The 27,478-nt window shown below is 33.7% G+C and overlaps 1 protein-coding gene across 4 annotated transcripts in view; it reads left to right on the top strand.

Annotated features, from left to right (window-relative positions):
• The window catches only part of LOC118185908 (uncharacterized), a 180,055-nt gene that overhangs the window by 43,979 nt on the left and 108,598 nt on the right, over window positions 1-27,478 (top strand). For all 4 annotated transcript variants that reach the window (XM_085819615.1, XM_085819611.1, XM_085819613.1 and 1 more), the window contains exon 2: window positions 11,257-11,357. The gene's annotated coding sequence lies outside the window, so the exon portion shown is untranslated. The remainder of the gene's footprint in view (window positions 1-11,256; window positions 11,358-27,478) is intronic.

Below are 27,478 nucleotides of genomic sequence, written 5' to 3' on the forward strand. Positions count from 1 at the left end.
CTGCATATCTAGCTTGTATGGCTGCTATGATAGTACAGTATTTGAGGTGTATATTGTAGGAGTTCTAATGTTCTTTTCTTTTTCACTTTCCTGTCTTTCTAGAAGTATATTTTTTAACAAGGACATGTTCAATAAAATCAGAAAGTATGTTAACCATTTTGTACTTAAAATTTTAAGAAGAATTTGATACTTTCTTGTCAAAGTGGGCAGGGCATACAATTTGGCAAAATTTGGGCTGATTATTTTGGCAAAAACTAGACAAAGCTCCTAGCAATCTTCAAACTAGCAAAAACTGCAAATTGTAGGTTAAAATAACATTTACTTATCTTTGTGAAGGCCATAAATTGGCTGTTGAGAATGAAATATACATTATTCAGTAATTTCTGCAGTTCTTTTTTGATAAGTACATATGAAGCAGTAAAAAACATTAAAAGATTTCATTGAATCGCTTAAGAACTAATCACAGTTATGTTTGAGACATTACATATTTCAGTGTTTTCCAGTCAGTTTATTGTGAATTCTTGTGAAGTGGGCTCTAAAATTATTTTTTTTTTTTTTTTTTTTTTTTATTGAGAAATACTATATTCTACCTGTCCTTTAAAAAGAGGAGGAGGGCATTGCATCTGAATACTCTAGCCTAAGAAGCTAGGAAACACAAATCTATGCCACAGCATATTAAAAAACATTTATTAACTCTTTAAAATTTACACTGCGTCAACTCGACACTAACAAACTTCGTCTCTACTTGGACGGTAACTGAAAAGCGGGTAATTGAAAATCAGAAGTTGAAATGTTTAACAAGTGCTAAACTAACCTACAGGGCTCAGCGAGATCCCGAACTTCAACCCCCTTCTAAAACTAGTGGCTGCAGATAAATGCAGTTAAGGTGCTTGAACCAGCAATCAGCAAAACGTACCTATGACAGAGACGGCAGCTAGAGCCCAACTCTCTAACTTCCCTTCAAAACCTCGGTATTGAAACTTTCCTCCTCAAAGTAGAATTTGCATTCTTCCACCCGCGCTACCAAATTTAACTATTCTGGCACTGACAATTAGGGGGATGAAGGCTTATAGGAAAGTCTGAACTAAAATTTAAATTATTAGTTAAAATAAATATAAATCCCTACAGTTGCCAATGCCAGAATTTAGCAGACTTGGATAAAGGTCCTTAAAGACCTGTTACAAATTGTTAAATTCTAGAAAAACAGCCCTGAGGCCTGATTACATACAAGAACGGAACTTTGATTTAAATTACAATACAAATAATTCATTTTCCTCTCAGTCTCTCGTTGTAGACTCCATAGTTCTTGCTCTTTACGGTACTGAATCTTGTCCTTCCTATGATTACATGTTTCCAAACATACAATAAATAGCACTTTACATTTACAGGCATTGAACTTTTTCTTGAGTTTCTAACTCTTTAGACTTTAATGTAATTCTCTCAAGTTTACCAAACATAGCGGTTTTTTAAGGGACACAAATATTCCTCCACATGTTTGCTTAATTTTAGCTTAGTCTCCTTCTGGCTCTCCACAATATGTGGTGCAAAAATGCAAGTGCTTTATGTCAAAAGTGAACCAATTCTCCACCTAACAACACAATGGTTACACATACGAACCTTCTGAGACACTCCCTAAAACAAGTTCTTAAATTCTCTTTGAGCTAATAATCATGAAAATTAACTGGAGTGTTAGTGGAGAGCCCTACAAAACACATTCATACAACAGTAAACTTTTCCCACATTCTGACTCTTGAAACATGCAAGCTTTCACTCGAAAACATATGATTTAATTTGACTAAAATTTCCTGAATTCATGATTTTCTTTCCTTTAACTTTTACACTTTAAGATTTTCATACATTAATTTTTAAACGTATTTTGAAATTTTCACCCTACATAATTATTCTAATTTCTTTAGAATTTAATATGCATTTACAGTATAATTTACCTTAGCACAATAAATATTTTCACATTTTACAATCACATACTTTAAGCATACTAGAGAATAAAATGAGAGAAAAAAAAATATTACTTGACTTCTTTCTTCTCACCAAAAGGCTGAACCTAAAACAAATTTCCATTACCAAGTAATAATACGAAGTTGCTTGTATACGGCCAGAACTTTTGGCGTGTTAACATAAATAGTGTTTTGACAAACAAAACCTAAACTACTTGTTTTTTGCATTAACATTAAATTTCTACAATTTATCTTTGTGCTTTCGCCAAATAAAACTGAACTAACTTTAGTCCTCCACAGAGGCAATTGACTTGAACATGAAACTTTGTACTAAAAGATTAACATGTACTTTTACAGACAGAAAGGATTTATTAAAAATTCACTTATCTTTGTGTTTTGTTGACTGGTACTCCATCATCCATTTATTGTACAACTGATTCCATATAAGGTTGCTCACACTTGAAATCTGAACTCGCTGTTTTCGCTCCAGTGGCTGGCGTCGATCCCTCCTTTTTTCTCCTCTCTGCATCTGCTTTTTGGATTGGACTGTTGGGGATTCCTGGTTTTTTCGTTTATTAGCAGAAACGTTGATCCTTGGAACATACGTCGTAGAAGACTGTTACATGGACAGTCTTGGTTGCTTTGGGCCGTGTTGAGAGCCTTGCACATCGGCAAGTCTCTTTATTCTACCCAGAGCTGGTCTTGTCGATCTTTCAGTAAACCACGTCTTCGCTGTCTTCTAGTGTTGTCTGCTGCGTTCTTTTCTGGGACACACTTTGAGTTGATTCCAATCTTATCTCGTCGTTTTTTTCTCTTTTTCACAGGGGTGGAAGCACTGCTGGGATCGAAACCGCAGTTGTTACTGCTGCCTCTTCTGTCTCGGAAACCTGCAAAAAACTATTTAGTATATCAAAATCATTCCGGTTATAATATTTTTTTAATTGATCTGAACTGGCCTTTATTCTTTCGCCTGAGTCTGAAGTAATGTAAATTACTGCCCCAACAATCTCTGTTGTACGATGTATGGACGCTCAAACTTAGGTCCAAACTTAGATACAAAATTTTTTGGAGTACTGGACAGGGTGAATTTTCTTTTCAGAACCTTATCCCCACTTTGAAATCTGCTTCGTGGCATTTACTATCATGATATACTTTTTGCCGCTCTTTTGCTACATCTGAATTTTTCAACGCTTCATCAATTAGTTTTTTGGATGTTCGCCTGCTTAAATTCAGGTTCCCGTTCTTTAACGAAAAATAATTTATCGAGTAGTCAGCAATTACTAAAAGATACCGATTTTTATTTAACTCACTTTTGGGAAAAGGGCCCAGAAGATCTATTCCAAGAATTTCATTAGGAAAAGTCGCGTGAATACTATTTAGGTACCTGGGTGGGCTATAATTAATGTCGTTAATTAACTGAATAATTTACAGGACTTGACATACGCAGTTACTACTTTCTGCAGTTGCGGAAAATACACTGCCTCACGTACTGTACGCACCGTTTTTCTTACCTCGAGGTGACCAGTGGTCGGGATGTCATGCAACTCTTGCAAAATGCTTAATCGTAGTGCGGCTGGGATGACTGCCATATATAAATTATAAAACTATAAATTATCTATAATCTTGTAATTTTGGGCCATTTCTAATTGCGGTAAGGTCTGGATGATCGAAATTATCTGGATCCTTTAAATAAGCATAGATATTACCGAATTCTGGATACTTTCTGAATTCAGAAATAATAGTTTCTCTGGAATCTAAATCTTTAGACATCAAAATCACGCATTTTACTTGATCCCCATTGTCATCTATCTTGATTCTTAAAAGTACGTCGGCCACAGTATTTTCTTTGCCTGGAGTATGCTTAATTATTAAGTTACACTTGTAACTTTAAGGCCCATCTAATATGAAATATACCCGAAACTTCTGAAATGCAATTAACACGGCTAATGTTCCTTGTTCGGTCGCCATATAATTTCGCTGTGTGGTATTTAAGGTTTTACTAAAAAAATGCCAGGGGATGCCGATTTTGCACTAGCACCGTACCCACGGCATAACCTGAGACGTCGGTCGCAATCACCAAATTATCATCGCCCTCCGGAAACTTTAACACTGGTGCGTTAATTAAAGCTGCTTTCAATTGTTCGAAGGCTGTGTTTGCCTCAGCTGTCCACACAAACTTTGATTTCTTCCGTTTTAAGTCTAGTAAAGGTTCAACAATATTAGCGAAGTTTTGAATAAATGTACGATAGTAAGAACATAGTGGCTCTAGTGTAAAATTGTGTGCCCCTTTGATTAGCGATAATTTTTTTTTTTTAATTTTGGCGATTAAACCTCATTTCTGGTTATTGTGATAGTTTTAACTTCGTTTTAGCTTTCTGACTTCTTTTAAATGAAAATAGATTAATGTGTACATGGACAAATTTAAAGCTGTGCGCAATGCCTAGTTTGTGCTATTCTGGGATTTTTTTTAAGTGAAAACAGATTGATGTGTACATGGACACAGAGTTTGTGCAGTTCTTTGACTTTTTATTATGGTTTTGTGTAGTTGCCATCTTGAAATTGTGCCCCCCTGCTGCCAATCTTGGCGCTAAAAAAGAATCGCCAAAAAATAAGGGGCATCCAATTGTAAACATTTACCATTGAGTTCCCAGAATTACTTTGTTCTGCAGGTTTTTCATCACGTAAAATAAGATGTTAAGGTTTTCGTCCTTAACTTGCACATTAAGCGACAGTTTCCCAATACCTTCGCACACTTTCCCTTTAGCGGTTATTATTTCTGTCGTGTTATTTTTAAACCAATCTTACTTTCCTAAAATATTTGTAATAAAAATTTTGATTTAAGAAATTCCCTTCTGCACTGGTATCTATGAGTGCTTCTACGGGAACATTATTTTAAAGGACCTGTATTACAGTTAATTGAGAATTTTCACTAACATAGTATTCGCATACATTTTAGAGGGATTTTTTTGGTATCCCAGGAGTTTGAATCCTCAAATTCTCAAACCCCTCTATTCATTTAAAGGCGTTTTTCGACCTGCTGTTTTCTGGGCACGTTGGCGGGCGTCATCCTTATCATTGTTGCTCATTGATTGACGTCGGGAAAACTGCTGATTAATGGCAGTATGATTTTGATAATTTCATTGTTAGGTTTTCTACTTTATAGCATATTCACTAGCTTGACTTTTCATAGGATAAATTCGATTAGTTCTTCAATCTTTCTTTGATAGAAGCTGTATAATTCAGCTTCAAGCTTAGCACAATCTTTAACTATCGGAAACGCTTTTAGGAGTGTATGCCTTTGAAATTGTCAAAGGTATAGGTGAGTGATCCAAATTTGCCAAGTAGGAATTTCCTACTTCCTTTCCAACAAGCTTCTGCCTGTCCTCAAAGGGCACTTGAAGCAATCGCTAATTTTTGCCATCAAGTGCATCTCGAGGGCTTCCAAAAATGAGGTTATGGAGTTCATGCCATCAAATACCACTGCTGGTTTAATTGCCACCCTCATTGTCTGTATTAGGAAGCCAAATCCATCTAATGGGAGGTCACCATTGGGTCTACCACTTCTGAGCCTTGTGGAGATACATCTTCGCTGGCCATATTTTCTTTCTCATTCGTATAAATTCGGGTGCCAAATGTAGTATCCAGGCGGGTTAACTTCTATCTGGATACAGGAGTAGCAGGGAACTACACAAAAGAAGAATTTACACTAGATCAAAGTTTTAGAATTTTGAAGAATTTACACTAGATCAAAGTTCTAGAATTTGAAAGTTCTAGAATTTACACTAGAACTTTCAAATTTACACTAGATCAATGTGACGCTAACAAACTTCTACTTGGGCTTCTACTTGGGCGGTAACTGAAAAGCGGGTAATTGAAAATCAAAAGTGGAAATGTTTAACAAGTGCTAAACTAACCTACAGGTCTGAGCAAGATCCTGAACTTCAACCCTGTTCTAAAACTTGTGGCAGCAGATAAATGCAGTTAAGCTACTTGAACCAGCAATCAGCAAAACGTACCTACGGCAGAGACGGCAGCTAGAGCCCAACTCTCTTAACTTCCCTTCAAAACCTCGGTATTGAAACTTTCCTCCTCAAAGTTGAATTTGCATTCTTCCACCCGCGCTACCAAATTTAACTATTCTGGCAGTGACAATTAAGGGAATGAAGGCTTATGGGAAAGTCCGAACTAAAATTATTAGTTAAAATAAATATAAATCCCTACAAACTTGAAAAAATAAAAGCATCACACATGTATGTTTCAGGTTTCTTTGTAAAGAAAATTTTGCGCTTTATACAGTGAATATATTTAAAAAAATAATAAATGCAGTTTGAAATTATAGGTGTGGGTTATGTGCTGAAATATACGGTAATTACAGCATTGGCCATTGGTTGCAACATTAACTTACTGAGTTTATTTTTCTTCATTATCCGTGAATTTTGATGACCAGCATATTTCTGATCAACAAGCATTGTTTACGAAGCGAAAGTTTATGTACTTAGTTTTGAAAGTAACAGGTACTTAAAAAAATATTTAAGACATTAAGCAAAGTACATATATATTGGAGTTAATTTTACTGATAACATTTGAGAGATATATGTAATACTCTAGAAATTATGTTTTAGTACTTGGAAGTGAATACGAACACGAAGAGAAAAACGGTGTAGCACCATGGTGCCTGGGTTACCAGAACCCTAACCCTTGTAGAATGGCTAAGTAGTTGCGAATTATGTCTAAAAAATAACTAGAGCATAAATCGAACAAGTGAAAAACAGAATTTCATAAGTCTCTTGCCCATTTGAACAAGTGATTGCAACTTGCAATAATGAAGAATTGTGCCCACGATCATAACAATGAAAATGACCTGCTAAGCTGCACAGAATTAGTCTTTAATTTTCATCTTCATAAGCATCTTCGCTGCTCTGAACCCTTCTGTTAGTTTTTCGACGGTGGAGTTTGCTGCTCAAATTTTCGTGATGTGTTCAGTTATGCTTCATAGAAAGCTGTTAACTTTTCTATCTCTCAGCCAACGGACTGCTTCTCCAAGATCATCTGGTTGAGACTGGATGAATTTCTTAGCTTTCTCACTGCTGCGAAGTGCTATTTTCCGTCTCGGTGCTTCTAGTGATTTACTTGGGAGTATTTTCTTCTGTAATATCCACAACCACAATAACTGCTGACATGATTTTCTTAACAATAAATGCAGGTAGGTGCTTCATCTTGTCTGAGAGGACATGCGTAGCCTACTTGGTTCTTCTTTAGTTCGAGCAGAAAAATGGGAAGCTTCTCGAAATTCTTTGATTTTCCTTTTTGGAATTGTTTTATCTTCTCAATAGGGAATAGCCGCCTTTCAAGATCATTAACTATTGCTTCCTCTTTCACAGAGTCAGGTACATATTACTATCAGTCATGGAAAATAATAAAGTGGTTAATTATGTCAAATCAAACAATGAATTGGAAAATTATTGATTACCGTATTTGACGGCATATAATACGCACTTTTTTTCCTAAATTTCGTCTAAAAAAAGGTTACTTGTGTCTTATACGTGAAAGTAATTGCATTCAATAATTGTTTATTTGGCTTTTACGAAACATGAGAACTAAAAGAAACCATGCTATTGAAACTTTTTTTCCTTGTGTGTGGCCGTCTAAATAAGGGTGCGTCTTATATGCCGTCAAATACGGTATTGATTAATTTCAATAAAAAGGCTAGACCCATTGTAAGACATAGAACAGCTGTTTATTTATTTATTTATTTATTTATTTATTTTTTAATTTTTTTTTTTTTTTATGAAGAGGTAGAAAAATATGATGAGAAAGTAAAGTTTCAGTTTTGCAGATCCTTGATCTGTTTTTGGTTTAGTGGGGGGGTCCATCAGTAATCCAAATGGTAATGTCATTGAGCACTGGTAGTTTGACCTGAGTTCAGTTACAGGTGAATGGGCTTGCCTGCATGGCATTTTCATGGTTTTTGGGTGTATAATGTGAATACAAAAGCATTCCTCTCTTTAAGCAGATAGCCCTCGCATGCTTTTCTATTATTGAATAAACCAAACAACACCTTCAGTGGTCAGTTATTTTTTGCATATATTGTTTGGCCTTAAATAAAGTTCTATGCAAATTACATAATTTATAAAGTTCTATGCAAATTACATAATTTATTCCCTTATTCATTATTCCTGAATTATTGTTTTACTACATTGTGCAAATAATATTTCTTGCACAGCATTTTCCACGTGGATCGTTTGGGGAAAAAGCATGAAGTAGTCATTATTTGTGCTACTTCCTGTATGAACCTTATTTCTGAAAACAATAATGCTGAAAATGAATTGATTATTTATAATATTGAGCTAGTACCCACCTATACTTAATTCTATTTTACACCTAACTGTGGTTTAAAAAAATTTTACATTTCTCATTACACTTAGCACTGAAAACCGACCTAAGTTAATATACTTGTTCCTGGATATCCCTGCAACTTTTTCTTATGAAATGTGTAGAATTTAATTTATTAAAGAACAATGAATATTTTACTCTCTAGATTTTTTCCCTCTGGGAATATTATGAAAAATTTAATTTTGCATGTACAGAATTCCCCTTTGACAGTGTTCTCAAAATTATTTATCTTATTGTAAGGGGAAAAATTACCTTATTTTGAAATTTACTTTAAAAATATATTTTAGATTGATAGATAAGCAAAGAAAACCTTATTATTAATTTTGAAACACAATCCTTGACATTATAATAAATCATAATGTCAAGGAATGTCATAAATTGTCAGTAATCTCAATTCTGGTGGGCTAGAATACAAATTCAAGGGCTGAACTGAAAATTTTATTAATAACGAACATAATTGTTTTGTAAAAAATAAATAAAGTAAAAGTAAGTAATGTAAATTGCTATGATCCTTTATAATAGAAAATACAGTCAAAAGTCTTTAATCCGGAATGATCTATAATCCGGATCTCAAAGTTACAAACTTTCTGAATGCGTTTACGAAAGCGCTTAATACCTTTACGCATGTGCATAATACGTTTACGCATGCGCGTGTAATGTATAACGGATGGTATAAGCTAAGCTAAAATTATCTAATTATCTATTTCAGTTAATGTTGCAGATTGCGTTGTTCCTTAATCTTCTAATTGGATCCAGCTTATTATTTTTTGCAGACTGTTAGAGCAATTTTATAAAAGTAAGCCGTATTTTTCGATTATGCCAAAAAGAATTTCCGGTTCTGGAGCTGCCAAAAGATCTACAAAGCAAAGGTATGTTTCAATGTCCATCAAACAAAAAGTGGAATTGCTGCAAAAAATGGATAAAGGCATGTACTTTGTTTCTCTAACCATTCCGAAATCTGTTTATCAATTTCACGCTGCTCTGTGGTGGGGGGGGACGTCGCGGCACGCAATGAACTGGAAGTTGATCTGTCAGCACTATCCTTATCTTCAGGGCAGATGTTTTTATTTTATTCGGCTTATAATTCCTTACTAAATGTAGTATTTCATCTCGATGTACTCCGTCTTTGATTGATTTAAAACAAATTCCTCATCATTATAATTATCACGAAAACACATCCAAGAGTTTTCTGGTTGCAATTTTCTAATTTCGAATATGCGAAATGTATGCTTTACGCATACGCGCGTTGAAAGAAATGTTTAATAAAGTAAACAAATAAATATTAAGGTATTTTTTTGTAAATTTTGATACCGTTTAGATCATAATTGCTCTTTATTTCATAAATTACGGTTTCATATGTTTAATTTTATAATTTCTGCGTGCTATCTTACCAGATTTAAACTGATGATCTAAGATCCCGAAAAACCGATAATCCGGAATCGCTGAAGTTCCGACGAGTCCGGATTAAAGACTTTTGACTGTAGTAAAATTCATCAAGTTCAGTACTTAAGCTTTTAATTGTGTGGTTCCTTTTTTAGTAACATTTTTGTTGCTTTGGCCATTGAAGGTAAATATGCTTTAAAGTAAGGGAAGACTTGCACACATGGAGAAACAGCACCATTTAAATATAGGCTAAGGAAACTAAAAGCTGTGTGTTTTAAAAGTTGCGAACAAATCAATTGTATAATGATTTAATAATGGTGATGCTAGTTTAAAACGAAGCTTTTTAATAGTAGTTTAAAATATCCAGAGTTTAATCTATCTTTTATGCAGTTTTTTTCACATATTTTTATATGTTAATGAAAATTAGTTTTTTTTAATCTCTAAAATGCCTTCCTTGTAAATATTAATGTCAGTAACAGCTGTTAATAACTTTACATGTATGAATTTAAATGACATTTTTTCTTAAGTAGGCTATTGTTCCCCATTCTAGATAATAAGTTAAATTACAGTATGACATCTTGTGAATATATAAGAAGTTTAAAAATTCTAAATCACTAATTTCTGTAGGAGGAAGACTTTGAGATTACTTGAAATTATTCACTAACAAGTGTTTTAATAAATATACAGACAGGATATTCATTTTCTGGATTTCAAAAAGTTATCGCTTATTACTCAATGCTTTGCAACAGTTAAGCCAGATTTTCAGCTGAGAGAAGCCTCTGCAGTTGAATAATGGATGAAGTTCGGAAGAAAAAAGAAATTTGCCAAAATATGCTTAAGAAGTCATCAAAATAAAATAATCAGCAAAATAATCATTGAAATAAATTTAAAGTATTTTCCCCAGAATTTAGGAAAAGTAACTCTTATGAATGCATTATATGTACTAGTTTGGTTAAGCAAGGTAATTATGGTATGAGTAACAGAATAATCTGTTAAATGCCTTTTCCGTTACAATTTGATTTCTGTACAGATATGAAATATATTAAGTATCTGAATATCTTAATTGAAATACCATCAAATGTAAACCATCTCATTTCTGTTTTTTTAATTGAATGCTTTAACCTGTTCATCATTTGCATGTAATGTGTATTATTTTTGAAAGACAAACCATATATTACTGTTTATTTGGGGGGGGGGGTAGGGGGAATTACTTTTTACAAAAAGAACATTTAGACTATAAGGGTATTTTCACATTAATTTTAACTTCTTCCTTTGTTTTCATGGTTTAAAAAAAAAAAAAAAAAAAAAAGACTTCTCAATTTTATTTAGGTTTTTTATTTAGGAATTATTTTGCATATTACCTTTTTTAAAGGAAATTTGCTCAATTGTAAGTAAAATATTTGAATTTTGTTTTGGCTTTTTCTTATAGTATGACTTAATGTGCTGCCATATTAACTACCTTAATTTCATTTTATGCAAAAGATAATAAATAAATATTAATCCTATTATTTTTTCCCCTCATTAGAGAAATGGCTACTCCTGAATTTGACCATTGAACATAATCATTATAGCAGACAGATGAATAACTTACAGGAGATATGTTTATTTACTGAAGAATGTTACTGTGTAAGTAAAATCTTGTATATAAATATCCCAGTTCTTTTTCACTCCCTCATTTTACATCTGGTACTACAAAAAGCTCGAATTGCATAATATACCATTATTTTTACTGTAATAAGGTCATAAGTTAAAAATTATTCATTTTCAAATTTAAATGTAATTTAATAGAAAAATACCATATTGCCAAATAAACAACAAATAAATAATAAAAATTAACCCTCGAGCATGTGTGCCAAAATTACGAACACGAGAAAGCGTGCTGGGTATGCCATACTCGCAAGCAATTAACATGTTTTAAATTGCATTATATAAATATCAGTATAAGCATGGATTAACTTAAAAAAAAAAAAAAAAAAAAGACTTTAGAAAATTTTAAAGAATATAATAAATGAAATACTTATTATTTTGCACATCTCTGGCAGATTGAACACATATGCTCCATACAAATACTGATATTGAGTTTTTCGCACAGAAACCACATCTTTCTGTCCTTGTTTAGCACACTCAACGCATCTTTTGCAAATGGTTTTCACCTTTTTAGATGGTGGTTCCATATTGCAATCTCCTGAAATTATTTTTTCTTTCAGTTTCAAAGGAAGCATGATTTGCTGCCACCGTTGATTTGTGTAATCTTTCACTAATTTCAGTCCTAATGAATTGAGAAAAAGTACTTGTTTCTAAACTGGATTGGTGGTTCTTTTGTAGAAAGTAAGATTATTCGTGCATTAATTGCTGCTACATTTTAAACTGAAGAAAAAAAAAAATCACCATAGGTCGCCGTTTCAATACTCTAGCTATAGAATACACTGCTCTCATTTCATCTCCAACATCTACTGCTCCTTTAGTTAGATTATAAAATGAAATAATCTCTGACTTTTTTAGTACTCCAGTGGTTTTGTCAATTTTATTTATGTTGTGCATAGTTGATAGTAGGATGACACTTCTGTGTTTCCTTGGTGCATAAAGAATAATCATTGTTTCTTTCTGGAAACCCAAAATTGAAGAATATGCTTCCCGTTTCTTCGTTAGCAAATCCGGCAGAAATTCTCTCACATGTATAAACACTCTGGAATCAACCAGTGCAAATAGTTTTATGCCATAATTTTTCATCAATTGTTACATATTCACCTACAGTGTAGGCTTTCTGACAGTTCTCAATGAATTTTTCAAAAAACTGTATTATGGGGGCAAGTTTATCCACATCTCTTTTACTTGGACGATCTTGGATATCATCAAACCGAAGGCATCTCAGTAGGAAAAGGAATTGCTTGCAGGACATCGTTTTGTGGAAAATTTTTCCATCTGTTGCCCGCAGATCTTTTACATTGATGTGAGAGGATTTGTGAACCCCACATATATACAAAAGTCACAAAAGTGCTTTGATTTCACATTCATCTGTTTTCTTTGCATGTACAAACCGATCCTGAATAGTATCAGTGTAAATATTTGTACATTGAACTATCATTTCTATTATGTCTTTGTCGATTAGCAGAGACCAGGAATCCAATGGTGTTGATGCATCTTTTGAATAACCTATATTTCCTGAAATTTTGAAGATAATGTTTTCAGAACTAATCCTAACATTCGTTCGTAATTTGTTTTTCTTCCATATCAGGCCATTTTTACCAACATAATTTTCATCATTTGATTTATTTTCTAATTCACTTATTAATCACTATCTAATATCTATCTCTATCGCTGTCTGTTGATGAATTATGATTGCTACTGTATTCTTCATCTATTAATTCTTCCTTCTCTTCACTAAACAATTCATCATCTCTTGAAATGGTTTTTAACATATTTCTCAACCTTCCCATTTCTTTATAACTTAGATTCGCGGTGTGCTAACTAACTAAAAGAGTGAGGATAGTTTCCTCAGTAGAATTGAAAATCACGAGAAAGCACGTTGGTGTCACATACCCCAGTGGTACTATTCCTAGAAAAGTATTCCAATAATCTCTTCACAGACTTCCCAGCTTCAAGAATGTAACCTTGAATTCAGCTACAAAAGGTTTTACCCATTTCTAGGAAATGGGGTTAAAGATAAGGGACAAAGAATATACCCGTCATGCATGCTCACATGTTAAAGGTGGGGAACCTTTTGTTTAAAGTAAACTGTTGATGAAATTTGGATTATATTTTATGTCATTGAATAGAGGTTTGTATTAGATAAAGTACATAAATGAAGTCAACACAATATCTTAAAAAAAAAAAAAAAAAAATACATGATTCTGTGCACCTTATTATTATATAATTTCATTATTGAGTCACATATCCTAATTCAGTGTTTCCCCAACCTTTTTTTCCTCGCAAACCAAAAGAAAGATCCGAAAAAATTTGACGAACCCTCCTGTGTAGTCATTAATGACAGGTTAAAAAAAAGCAATAAAATTTGATAGAATATACATTTTTCATATTGCAGAATAGTTGATTATATTAATCATGAAGCATTTAAATAAAACATTAATAAGACTAAAATGATGGCTATAAAAGTTGAAAACAAGATAAATTTAACAAACTGGTTCTTGATGTTTTACATTTGGAAAAACTTTTAATGAGATATTTGTGGCTGTTTGATAGAACAAAGCAATTCAAAGTTAGGCTTAATATCTGATAATTTCAGTCTTAGATCAGGTTCTGCATTTAACCTGTTTCTATATTTATCTTTGAGATAAGTATAAGTTGAAAATCCTTTCTCGCATAGATATGTTGTGCAAAATGGTAAGAGAACTTCAATAGCTTTTTTTGACAGAACAGGATATTCATTTTGTATACTGAACCAGAAGTCAATTAAAGCTTGATCTTGAAAAATTGCTTCTAGAGAACTGTCACAAGATAACTCTATGAGTTTTTCTTTTTCCAGTATATTTAGAGAGGTTTCTGAACTTACATTTCCTTGAAATGGGTTACATATCCAGTTGTTTGAGATGGATATATTGCATCTGTTGGGAAATAATCATTGAAAGTTAATCGAAGATGTTTCAGATGTTCACATACACTCCTTTTAATGTTTTCGTCAAGTTTAATTGAATTTTCTCATAAAAAAAAGTGCTGACAGAATCGAAGCATCCATACTCATTCATCTGCAGGCATTGAATCCCAAAAATTGATCTTTTTCAACATAGCCTCAATTCTATCATGTACACTGAAAATGGTGTCACCCTCGCCTTGTAAAGACATATTTAATTCATTCTGTTTACAAAAAATGTCAGCTAAATACGCAAGCTTTTGCAGCCAAAGAACCTTGGATATACAAGAAGACAAATGAAATGGATGATCAATAAAAAATGCTTGAACTTCAGACTTTAATTCAAAAAAACGCGTCAAAACATTACCACGGGAAAGCCATCTAACTTCTGTGTGAAGTAGTAAAGAAACATGGAAACTTCCAAAATTCTCACAAAGCGTACAGAATAGACGGCAATTCGTAACACGCGATTTTATAAAGTTCACAATTTTCACAGCATCACTTAAAGTAGTAGATAACTCTGCAGGAATACGCTTACATGATACTAATCACATTGATAAAATGTTTTAAATATAAATAAATGGTTTTTTTAAAAAAAAAAAGAGAGAGAATAGTATTTGATAACTTTGTAGCGTTGCGTGCCTCCAACTTGCACGCAACCTAGAGGTGACTGTGAAACCTGGATAAAAGACAGAGTCTTGTTAAGGGTTTAAGTCCCTTTTTATTCAACGTAATAAATTACAAATGCGTGCTCTTGACGCTCACAAACTGCGCCAACTCGGCGGTCAAATAAAAATAATAACCTGAAAAGAAATTAAAGACAAGACTCTAACTACGAGGCTCTCTAAAAGTAACTAACTCACCGCGTTTTACAATACCGCTGCTAATTCAGCAAACTTGAAGATCACTTGAACGATTAACACTACTTCCAGGCAAGCACACAGACCGAAACACGGGGTTCTTCAATTTCTGGCCAACTACCTCCGCGCTCGTGAAGTAAGAATATCACACCTCGAACTCGTTTCCTTTCGATTTAAATCAGAATACTTCCGCTGATAATTTGAATCCTTGCGCATTCTACTAAAATTTACATACTCTGGCATTGGCAGTTCCAGGGGAAAGTAAGGCTTGACAGGAAAGATAGTTTAAACTTTAAATAAATGTTAGTTAAAATAAATATAAACCCTACATTTGCCGCTGCCAGAATTTGGGAAACTTGGAAGCTGGTCCTACAAACGACCTGTTGTAAGTTTCTCTAATTCTGAACTAACTGTCGAGAACCTCGTTTACACAAAAAAATCTTATGTAACAAATTGTATACTAAAATTCTGTTGATAGTTATAACTCTCTCTTCTTACAGCAACTTTTCCTGGACTTCATCAATCAATCTTGGTCTTTCCTTCCAGCATCTGGAAGGAATAAGTATCAGTATCTTTCTAAATACATTATAATTTACACTTTCTTGACACAATAAATTTTTGTTTTTAAACGATTCGTTTTTCTTAGTTATTGCTTAATTCACATTCATTCAATTTTTCAAGCATTAATTTAACTTTATCCTGGCTCTCCACCATGTGTGGTGTCAAACGGGAATATTCGTGTTTTAGTCTTACAACACTTCCCCTAACCACCATGATTTGTTAGAATTCAACGACCAAATAGACACACCTTACTCGACATTCTACAACTCGATGAGCTACTTTAATATTCTTAAAAATTCAAGTGTAGGTGGAGAACCATACAAAACACATTCATTCTAACTTCCCCCTCATTCATCTTTAAAAATGCAGGCTTTCGCTCTAAAGCATGACTTTATCTACAATTTAATACTTAAATTTTGAATTCATTGCTTTTGAGCATTTACTTTTAGCATCTAAAATTTTATACTTCTAGACTAAATTCTACTTTTACATAACATTCAAGTATTTACGTACATTTACAAAATTTTAATACATATAATTTTTACAATTTACCATACAATGAATAAGAGAAAATAAATTTTTACTTTACTCCTTCTTCGCCAAGCTGGCGGCACTGAAACTAAAATTCTTATTAATACAAGAATACGAAGTTATTTTTGTCTTCGGCCAATTTTTGGCTTTAATATAACGGAATTAGTCTTTCGACCAACAGAAAATGCTTGTTCTTAGCTTTTATACTTAAAGAAAATAATAATTTTGCCTTAGCTAAATAAAGTAAAACAAAACTAAGTCTCAACCGAGACATATTGACTTTCGTCAAAACATAGAACTTCGTACTTATACATAACATTTCGGAACAAAAGAGAAAAAAAAAAAAAAAATTATAGAAGGTTTTAACTTATCTTTGAGTTTTCGATGCTTGAAACTCCGTCATTCTTTTTTGGCAATATTGGTCCCAAGTTAGAGGTTTCATGAACGTCAATCTTCTCCTTACTGACCTCCGAGTGTCGTCCACATTAGTTTTTCTTTTGCGTCCTCTGCATGCTGGCTTCTTGGCGGAGTAATCGTCTGGTTGTTGGCATTTCCGTTTTTCCCTGGGACGGCTGGTCTTGACGTCCTCCAGTCTGGAGTCCTTCTTGAATTTCTTCTGTTCCTGATATTTTTGTTCCTCCTGTTGCCGTTTCAGTTTCCGGAACGGCGGCCTTGCTGGCACCTGACTCTGTGGCCGTGTGCGCGTTCTCCTTGATGTATAATTTCTCCTGCGATCCGTTGTAGGTGGTGTTTTGCTCTTTACCACGGTTTGTTTACGCGGTGCATCTGTATTCTTGTTTTTCTTAAACGCTGGAGTTTGAAAGTTATTTTTTCTTTTTGATACCGACGTCCGGGTTGTAGAAGGGCTAGGTCTCTCTTCAGTTCTCTGCTTCTTGAGTGGTGGAATAGTTGTTGTTATTTCTGGACCTTCTACTTCGTTTAGACTTGAGTCCTGCAAGAAACTTTTAAGGATTTCAAAATCATTTGGATTATAGTATTTTTTCACCTGGTCGGGACTTGCTTTACAGATTTCCCCTCTCTCGTTCTTAAGATATAATACTACTCCTTTGATTTCCTGAATTACATAGGGACCTTCAAATTTTGGAGCTAGCTTTGCCGTAAAATTGTCTGAGGCACTTGATAAAGAAAATTTCCGCTTCAATACTTTATCCCCAACTTTAAAATCTGCTTCACGGCATTTTCTATCATAATATACTTTCTGCTTATTTCTTGCCCTATCCGAGCTTTTAAGCGCCTGATCAATAAGCTTTTGCACATCTTTTTGTTTAAACTCTTGCTCTCTTTGTTGCACAAAGAATAATTTATCTAAAGGCGTAATTAATTTTCGGCCTAAAAATAATTCTGCTGGGGTTTTTCCCGTAGTATCGTGATTTGCCGTTCTTAAACATAAGCTAATTCATTTATGTAGCCATCCCAGTGCTTGTGATGTGTGCTCATGTAACTGCGAATTATTTTTACTATGTTTTTATTCACTCTTTCTGCTATGTTTGCCTGTGGTCTATACGGAACCATTTTGATATGGCGTATGCCAAGTCCATTGCATATGTTTTCAAATATTTGACTAATGAATTGTTTTCCGTTATCGCTAATGACTTTTATCGGTACACCATATTTTAAAATGTATCTGTGTAAGAATGCATCTGTGACTGTTTTGGCTGACGCGCGTTTAAGTGGAACAATTTCTGTCCATTTTGAAAAATGATCTACTATTACTAAAAGAAAACGATTTTTATTTAACTCGCTCTGGGGGAAGGGACCAAGAAGATCTATGCCTAAAATTTCATTTGGAAATGTAGCGCGAATGCTATTTAAGTACCCGGCCGGGCTGTAATTAATATCATTTATTAACTGACATTGATTGCAGGACCTGACATACGCCGTTACTATTTTGTATAATTGTGGGAAATATACCGCCTCGTGTACCCTTTTTAAAGTCTTTCTGACCCCGAGGTGGCCCGCTGTTTTTTTTTCGTGCAACTCCTTCAAAATGCTTAATCGAAGCGAGGCTGGGATGACTGGCTTATACTCAAGATTTTCGTTCGTTGTTTTCGTATAGAATAATAAATTATCTATTATTTCATAGTTTTTTGCTCTATTTCTTATCGCATCGATATCTGTATGCTCAAAGCTTTCGGGGTCTTTCAAATAAGCATAGATATTTCCAAATTCAGGATCAGCTTTCAGTTCAGTAATAATCGTATCTCTAGAATCTAAAATTTTTGAAGTCAACACAGCGCATTTAAGTTCATTTCCTTCATCGTCCAGTTTTATACGAGAAAGTGCGTCAGCTACATTGTTTTCCTTACCCGGTTTATATTTTATTCTGATATTATATTCTTGGAGTTTTAAAGCCCATCTTATTAACCTGGGCATTAGGTTTTTCCCCGAGTAAAGTCTACCAACAGCCGCATGATCCGAAAAGACTGTTACTGGCGCTTTGCCGAAATAAACTCGAAATTTGTGTACAGCCATTAATACGGCTAATGTTTCTCTTTCTGTAGCTGTATAATTCCTTTGTGTCTGATTCAACGTTTTACTAAAAAATGCCAGAGGATGGTTATTTTGCATAAGAACTGCACCCACCGCATAGTCTGACGCATCTGCTGCAATTTCCAGGTTTTCGTCCCCCTCCGGGAATTTTAAAACAGGGGCATTAATGAGCGCTTCTTTTAATCTTTCAAAAGCTGTGTTTGCTTCCACTGTCCACGTAAATTTTTTGATTACTAAGAGTGGTTCAACAATATTAGCGAAATCTTTTATGAAAGATCGATAGTAAGAACATAACCCAAGGAAAGAAGAAAGTTTCTTGGCGGTGTTGGGTGGTGGGAAATTCTTGATAGCTTTTATTTTTGAATCTTGCGTTTCTATACCCTTTTGCGAAATTTTATAACCAAGATATTTAAGTTCTTTAGTTGCGAACTTGCATTTTAAGGCGTTAATTGTAAGACTGGCCTCTTTTAATAATTTAAAAACTTGTTCTAGATCATTAATGTGTTGTTCCAACGTACTACTCATTATAATTATATCATCTAGATAAATTAAAGTTGATTTTCCTAGGACAGGCTTTAGAACAATGTCCATAGCTCTCTGGAATGTTGATGGGGCCCCAAACAACCCAAAGGGCATGCGTAAAAATGCATAAGTGCCCGATTTTGTTATAAACGCGGTTTTATGTACGTCTTCGGGTCTCATAGCTATTTGATAGTAGCCAGACGTTAAGTCCAAAGTAGACATGTATCTTGTCGATTTGATCTGTCTAATGATCTCGTCTATAACCGTCAAAGGGTGAACTGGAAATTTAGTAATACTATTTAGTTTTCTGTAATCAATAGCAAACCTCCAAGCCCTTTTATCCGAAGGAGGAAACTCGTTCTTTTTCCTACATAGTACGACTGGACTCGCGTACTCACTATTTATGGGCGTTATTATTGTATTCTTTAACATTTCCTGAATATGTTCTTCAATGATTACGTCTTTTTGTTTGTCGTACTGATAAGGTTTAGTCCTACAAGGTTTTTCGGCATTTAATTGAATCTTATGTGTGACTATTTGACAATTTCCTGGTTTTTCTGAAAACAAATTAGAAAAATTACTCACCACTTGCTGTATTGCATGCCTTTCATAGTCATTCAGATGGCTAAGGTCCACTTGCGGTGTCTCCACAGGTTCCACCACCCTCTGGTCCATCTCCAGCACCACGGAACTGTTTTGAAAATTCAATTTGGCCCTTGCGGCCCTTAAAAACTCCATACCTAAAATAAGAGGGTTTTGCAGATTTTTCACTACAAAAATTAATACTTTGAGGCTTTCCTCTTTTACCTGTATGTTTAATGATAATTTCCCGATGCAGTGACATGTTTTTCCTTGCGCCGCTATAATTTCCGTATTTTTGGTTTTAAATAATCGTACCCTATAAAAATTCTTTTTGAAGAAATTTTCACTCATAAAATTTCCTTCTGCTCCTGTATCGATGAGGGCTTCTACTGGTACATCGCCAAACAGGACTTGTATAATTGGTAGCTGTGAATTTTTTACGATGACCGTATTTAAATGTCTATTTGAGGGTTTTTTTAAAACTTCCGGGGTCTGGACCCTCCCTTTCACAGGCCCCTCTACTCGTTTAAAGCTTTCCTTTCAATCTGTGCCTTCTGGGTACGCGGATGTTTATTTTCGAATTTTCTTTTTGGGCCTTGACCTTCGAGTTTCGATGAGTTAGCTTGATAGCTCTTTCCCCCATAAGAGCGATTTCCATTTCTGGTTTCCTCATTTGAAGATTTCCTTCGGGTACTTTGAGAATACGTTGCCCCTCTGGCTTTTCCCGCTATTCTGCGATTTTGAAACTTCACCGCCAATTCGAAGAGCTCCTGCAATGTGCTTGGGTTTCTAATTTCAAAGTAGTCTTGAACAGCAGGTAACAATCTTGGTAAGATTATTTCAATAATCTCCGGGTTTCTTCCCATACAGCATATCCGTCAGCTTAATTTTTCGTAGAATAAAGTCCGTCAATTCTTCTATATCCCGTTGATAGGAACTATATAGTTCGGCTTCCAGCCGTGCTCGATCTTTCACTATGGGGAAGGCCTTTACTAACGATTTTTTGAAATTTTCAAATGTATATGTCTGACTTCCAAATTCCCCTAATAAAAATTTGCCTATATTTTTCCACCATAGCGCGGCCTGTCCTCTTAGTGTGGATGTGGCGATGGCAACTTTTTGTCTTTCAGGAACAGGGAAGAGCTGAAAGTGGTTTTCTAGACCTTCTAGAAATACCGCCACCGAATTTTTTCCGTCGAAATGGACGTTTGGCTTTATTGACGCTCTCAAAGTCTGGACCAGGTATCCAAATCCTTCCAATTGGCTTGTCATTTCTTGGTGTTGTACAGCGGCTTCCATCCAATTTTCAGCCATTTCAGTTCGATAAGTGTTCGGGCGCCAATGTAGCGTTGCGCGCCTCCAACTTGCACGCAACCAAGAGGTGACTGTGAAAACTGGATAAAAGACAGAGTCTTGTTAAGGGTCCCTTTTTATTCAACGTAATAAATTACAAGTGCGTGCTCTTGACGCTCACAAACTGTGCCCACTCGGCGGTCAAATAAAAATAATAACCTGAAAAGAAATTAAAGACAGGACTCTAACTACGAGGCTCTCTAAAAGTAACTAACTCACCGCGTTTTACAATACCGCTGCTAATTCAGCAAACTTGAAGATCACTTGAACGATTAACACTACTTCCAGGCAAGCACACAGGCCGAAACGCGGGGTTCTTCAATTTCTGGCCAACTACCTCCGCGCTCGTGAAGTAAGAATATCACACCTCGAACTCGTTTCCTTTCTATTTAAATCAGAATACTTTCGCTGATAATTTGAATCCTTGCGCATTCTACTAAAATTTACATACTCTGGCATTGGCAGTTCCAGGGGAAAGTAAGGCTTGACAGGAAAGATAGTTTAAACTTGAAATAAATGTTAGTTAAAATAAATATAAACCCTACAACTTGAATAAGAGGAATAAATTATAATGTATAAAATTGTTGATATAATCTGATATTGATGAAGTAATTTTGAAAAACAAATAAGGAAAAAAGAAATGAAAATATTGAAATTTATTATAGATTTCTTAACAAACAGGCAGCGAACAATCTGTTTTACAGTTGGTGTGTTCTTTAATTTTTATGTTGTTTTTTTTATTTTATTTTAATGGTGTGTTAAAAAATCCGCCATTACACTATTATTTTCGCGAACCCCCTCTGCAAACATTGCGAACCCCCGATTGGGAATCACTGTCCTAATTCAACATTACTGCTTTGTGCCCCTTCTTTACAGAATGTGCTTGCAAACTGTTAGCCTCTTTTTGATTATCTCTCAGATTTTCTTCATTATCAAAATGCTGGCTAAATAGGAATTTCTTCTAAATCATATTTTTCCCCCATCATGGTAATGTGGTAATGTTAATTATAATAATGTTCCTTCATAATAATGTATTGATATTTTATGCAGGATATTTGTTTTGTTCTTCTACATTAGCATCTTGAAAGTAAATTCCATTAATGCAAGTGATTTGATTAAGAGACTATTCATGGAAATGTTGAGAAGTTTTGTGGAAACAGAAGAAAGTATGAAATATATATAATAGAAAAACTACTAAATGATCATTTATTAAACCATGTAGTTGAATATGGAGAAAAGAGCTTTATTTTAAATAACAGCAGTACCGTTCAAATTTGATATAATGCTGACTGGGTAGATATTGTGCTATTGATAGTGGATATGAGATAATGTACTAAAAATAATCTATTAAAAATATACACAGCTCTAATATATTATGAAAAATTTGTTATATTAAACATGTTTAATGTATAAAGAGTGAATAAAGATATATAATCTAGCAAGAAAATAAGTATTTATTGCCAAGAAAATAATGAGACTTGGAGAAAAAGTCTCATTATTTCCCAGTAAGTATATATTGGAGAAAAAACTAGCTAGTACTATATGATTGTGCCAATGTTTTTTTTTTTTTTTTTTTTCTAAGTATTTTATGATTGTACATTAACGACACCAAATGGTCGTTGGTTTACTGGTGACTTTCCGTGTTGGCGAAACACATTTGGCTGTCTTTGTGGCATAAGTACTGTTCTGTTGATCATAAAAAGTAAAAGGAAATATTTTCTAAAAAAATGAGAAATTTCATGAGAAATGCAAAACATCTAGATGACATTTCCACAGCTAGTGAATATTTTTCAATAAAATGATAATTAAATCTAAAGCATATAAATCCTTGTGCACTTAAACCTGCATGTGGGAGTTTGCTGTTGTCGTGTGTATACAGTACCTGTTGTTTATTAAATTTACTTTGGTTCCAAAAATATTTTATTTTATTAAGCAGCTGAATGTAATAGGTGGTGGTTTGTATATTACAAACTGTGGTATCAGTTTTAAGCATTTCAAGTAAAATAATAACTAACAACCAATTTGTTAATTGATCCAAAAATAGTAATTAAAAATTAATACTAAAATGTTTATGTAATTTTTACATTCGTTTTTTATAATTCTGTTCTTGATAAAACTTTCCCTCTTACAAGCAATTAATCTATCTATGTTTGTTTCGTATTGTTCAACAACAATTTTTCAGTTGTATTCTCAATTGCATAAGACTGCCGACAGCTTTAGTGATCAGCACCTTTCAGTTCAAGAATTTTTCTTAGAATTGGCAGTGCTTTTCTTGGTTCATTTGATGATGGCATGGGATAATTTTTTTTCTATGTCACTTTCACTATCAATTTCTGCAGTTCTTTTAACACTTTCAATCAGCTTTAATATATGAAGGCGAGTCGAATGAAAACCGTAAATACTTCTTTGTGTGTGATTTATTGAACAAAAGTAGAATAGAAATGTATTATTTTTCAACATAGTCTCTCTGATATTCAACACACTTCTTGCAGCACACAAGAAGTGCGCAGATTCCTCTGGAGAAAAATTCTTGTGGTCGTGTACACAGGAACATGTGCACTGCATGGTGAACCTCTTCATTGGAGCAAAATTTCTTTCCCTCCATTGCCTCTTTTAGTGGTGCAAACACGTGGTAATCACTTGGGGGGGTGGAGTATAGCAGATGTGGAATAGTATCAAAGTGAAGGTCAGTGATGGTTGCACAAGCAGTATGAAGTTTACCATTGTTCTATTGAAAAATGACACATTTGTCAGACTTGGTCTTTTTCAGATTTTGATATAATTGCAGGTCAAAGATGATTTTCAACATATTGGAATATGATGCTTTGGTGTTAGTACTACGCTTTCCCTTAAGTATGTAGTGTTCCAAACTATTGCTTTGTTGGTCCCAAAAGAAAGGCAGCATAAATATTACTGCAGATGGCTGTGCCTGGAACTTCTTGGTTTTGGGTGATGAGGAATAGTGCCTTCCTTTCTTGCTTTGCTGATTTTGGGTTAGTGGTAGTGGTCCTAGGTTTCGTACCCTGTAGCGAATCTTGCAAGGAAGTCATCACCTTATGCTTCAAAATGCTGCAAAATTTCTTCACAGGTGCCAGTGCATCAATTTTCAGTTCTGGAGTGAGATGCCATGGCACTCATCGTACTCTCAAAGAAAGTATCAACATTTGACAGTAAGATTTATGTTTACTGATGTTTCCTCAAACTGAGAATCTTTGCTATTCTTCAATTTTGTACATTTGTTGACTTTGCAATTGATTTGTTCTGTCAAGAATATACATATCTATGTTTTCTAACCAGTATTCTACATATTAAATTATCTAATATTGAAAACCTTACCACAACTGTAGCACTTAAAATACTCATCAAAGTTAGCGTGAATGTTCTGTAAAATTCATTTACACTTAACATTAATGACTCTGCCAGTTTTTTCGAGTTCTTATAATTGCTGTTGTTTTGTGCTTTTCTATTTCAATTCTAACTTATATTATCCTCCATACTGAGCTTATCAACCAATTCACTTAGAAAATTGAAGTTTGTCTGAAACCTTGGAGTTAAGCTTTGAAAATCATCCCACTAGTTAAGTCTTTGATTTAAAATAATAATCTCTTCAAGTGCTGTGTTAAGGAAAAAAAAGCTATCTAAATGGTTCTATAGTTAATGTAAATCATTGTAAAAGTAGGGACTTTGCAAAGGAATGACAGTTAGTTATCTTTATAATAATAAATAGGCATCATTTGCAGATTAATAACATTATAAGCAGTCAGCCATATAATATATCACAAGTGACATACTGGATTTTTTTTTTTTTTTTTTTTTTTTTTTTTTTTTTGTGTGTGTGTGTGTGTGTGTGTGTGTGTGTGTGTACTTTGAGCTGCTTCTAAAAGTGTTTTAGGCAACAAATTTTTCTTGACCAGCATCATATTTAGAAGTATTTTTTGAATTTCAGCAGTAGAGTTTGGAATCTTATTTAAGGGATTTTTTGAGCATCTGTTTAGAAACTCTGTTTGTACATTTTAGTTTTGTTTTATTTTTGGCCTAGTTATAGTTAACGTTTCATTAACAAATTCATTATAATTTTTATTTTTTAATATTACATTAAGAATTGGAATTATTCGTAAAACATAAATGATGTCTCATGCAGTTAAAGAATTATTATTTTTCACATCTTTATGACCTTTATACAAAATTGTCATCATAACACATTCAGATGTGTACAAAGTGCAAAAAATTAACTGTTAAACTATCTCAATTTAAAAGTAAAACCATAGCTTCATCAAAAGTCTCATTTAAAATAAAGATATACAATAAATATATAAATACATTAAATAAAAAATACAATAAATAAAAAATAAACCTATAATATTACACAAAGCACAAAATTGTCAACCTTATGTCAGTAAAATCAATATTATATAAAACCAGTTCAAGTTATCATAAACCAAGTAATAAAATAATGCATTTTTTCTAAAATGACCTGGTTAAAATGTAATGAAAAGTATAACTGATCATTCTTATGATGAAGTTATAAGTTCTGTATGGTGGATAGAACACTATTGTTTGTAAAACACATTAAAATATATTGTATGTGTAGCAATAATTTTCACCGCTGATCCAAAACTTATCTTAGTTTTATTGTAACATTTATTTGGTTAACTTCCATCGGGGTATGGAATATGAACATTCTTCAGATAATTAGAGGTATAAAACATAAATGTTCGTTTTATCAACACATAATGTCCAGTTAGCCGTGCTACACAGAGCAGCACATTATAGCATATAAAGAAAATTAAAAGTGTATAGTCGTAAAATTGAAAATCATCCATTATGGTAAAAGTAATTTGCATCACTGATAGCCATAGCAATGTATATTCTTAACAGAAAGGGCTTTGGATGAGAAAAAAATGGTATTCACTTTTAACAGTTCTATCTAGAATAGTGACACCATTTGTTATGCTTTCTATTATGCATCTGTTATGCATAATCTGTTACATGTCAAAATAATCCAAAAAAAAAAAAAAAGCTTTTGTTAGTAAATTGCAATATACTGAAATCTTATTTGTCTAAAAATCAGTTTTAGCTTATAACTTCTCATTTTAGAGTTTGGGGCAATAAATAATCTCAGTATCATGATGGCATTCATAAATTTTATTCAGATGATAAAAAAAACACCCCAGTGTGAAACTTTATTCAAGATCTGCTGAGCTTGATTGTGTAGGGTTTCGATATCAAAACCCTGTAGTAACACAATATGATCATTTGCATAAGCCTGTGACATGCCAGGTTCCTCCCGTAGAAGTACTAAGAGTGAGTTGAATACCACGTTCCACAGGAACGGAGAAAGAATACCACCCTGTGGACACTGTGTTGTATTTTATACGTGTTGGGTATGTGCTCAGTGATGATTACAAGATGTACACAAACATCGTTTATTCTACATTATTCATCTACTATACTATATTACCGTTATAGTTAAAGATAATAATAGATACAGTTACATATATAACATCTCCCTTTTTTATAAAAAATAATAGTAGTAGTAAAATTAAACATATTCTTTTAAATAATAAGGTTTCTTAACAGTCCTACCAGATCGAGTGACGTAGTTATGTCCATTTGAAAAATTTGATGATACTATACCTCTTTCACTATTTGGTGACACAACACTTCTGTTAGATTTTAAAGGACTTACAGGCACATCTAAATTTGTAGTGCTCCTACTATTTTCATGTATCTCGGGTTCATCTATAACTTCATTCTCATAGTTGTTTTGTATTGCAAACTCTTCCTGATTAGTTCCTTTAAGAAGGTCTCTTCTGTTCCTTTCTACAATTCTTCCATCTGTTCTTATAATCCTATATGAATGTGGTCTTTCTGCTTCTTCTATAATTTTCCCTCTTTCATTTAGTTTTTCCCCTTTCTCTTTTATGTAAACATGATCTCCTGTTTTCAGTGGTTTTAATGGTCTTGCATTCCTATCATAATAACTTTTTTGTAAGGTTTGTCTCTTCAGTAAATGTTGTTTATGGTCTTCATATCGTTTAGCTTGGACAAAATTCTCTTTTATAGGCATCAATCCATTTACTTTTCTTCTAAACATCAATTCTGAAGGTGACTTAATTTCATCTGAAATAGGAGAGTTACGATATTCCAGTAAAACTAAATATGGATCCTTGTTGTCAACTACAGCTTTTTCTAACATTCGCTTGACAGTTTGAATATGTCTTTCAACCATTCCATTA

The sequence above is a fragment of the Stegodyphus dumicola genome, chromosome 6 (assembly GCF_044657685.1).
Source record: "Stegodyphus dumicola isolate Sdum_Otavi_A_Nest chromosome 6, ASM4465768v1".
Taxonomy (NCBI): domain Eukaryota; kingdom Metazoa; phylum Arthropoda; class Arachnida; order Araneae; family Eresidae; genus Stegodyphus; species Stegodyphus dumicola.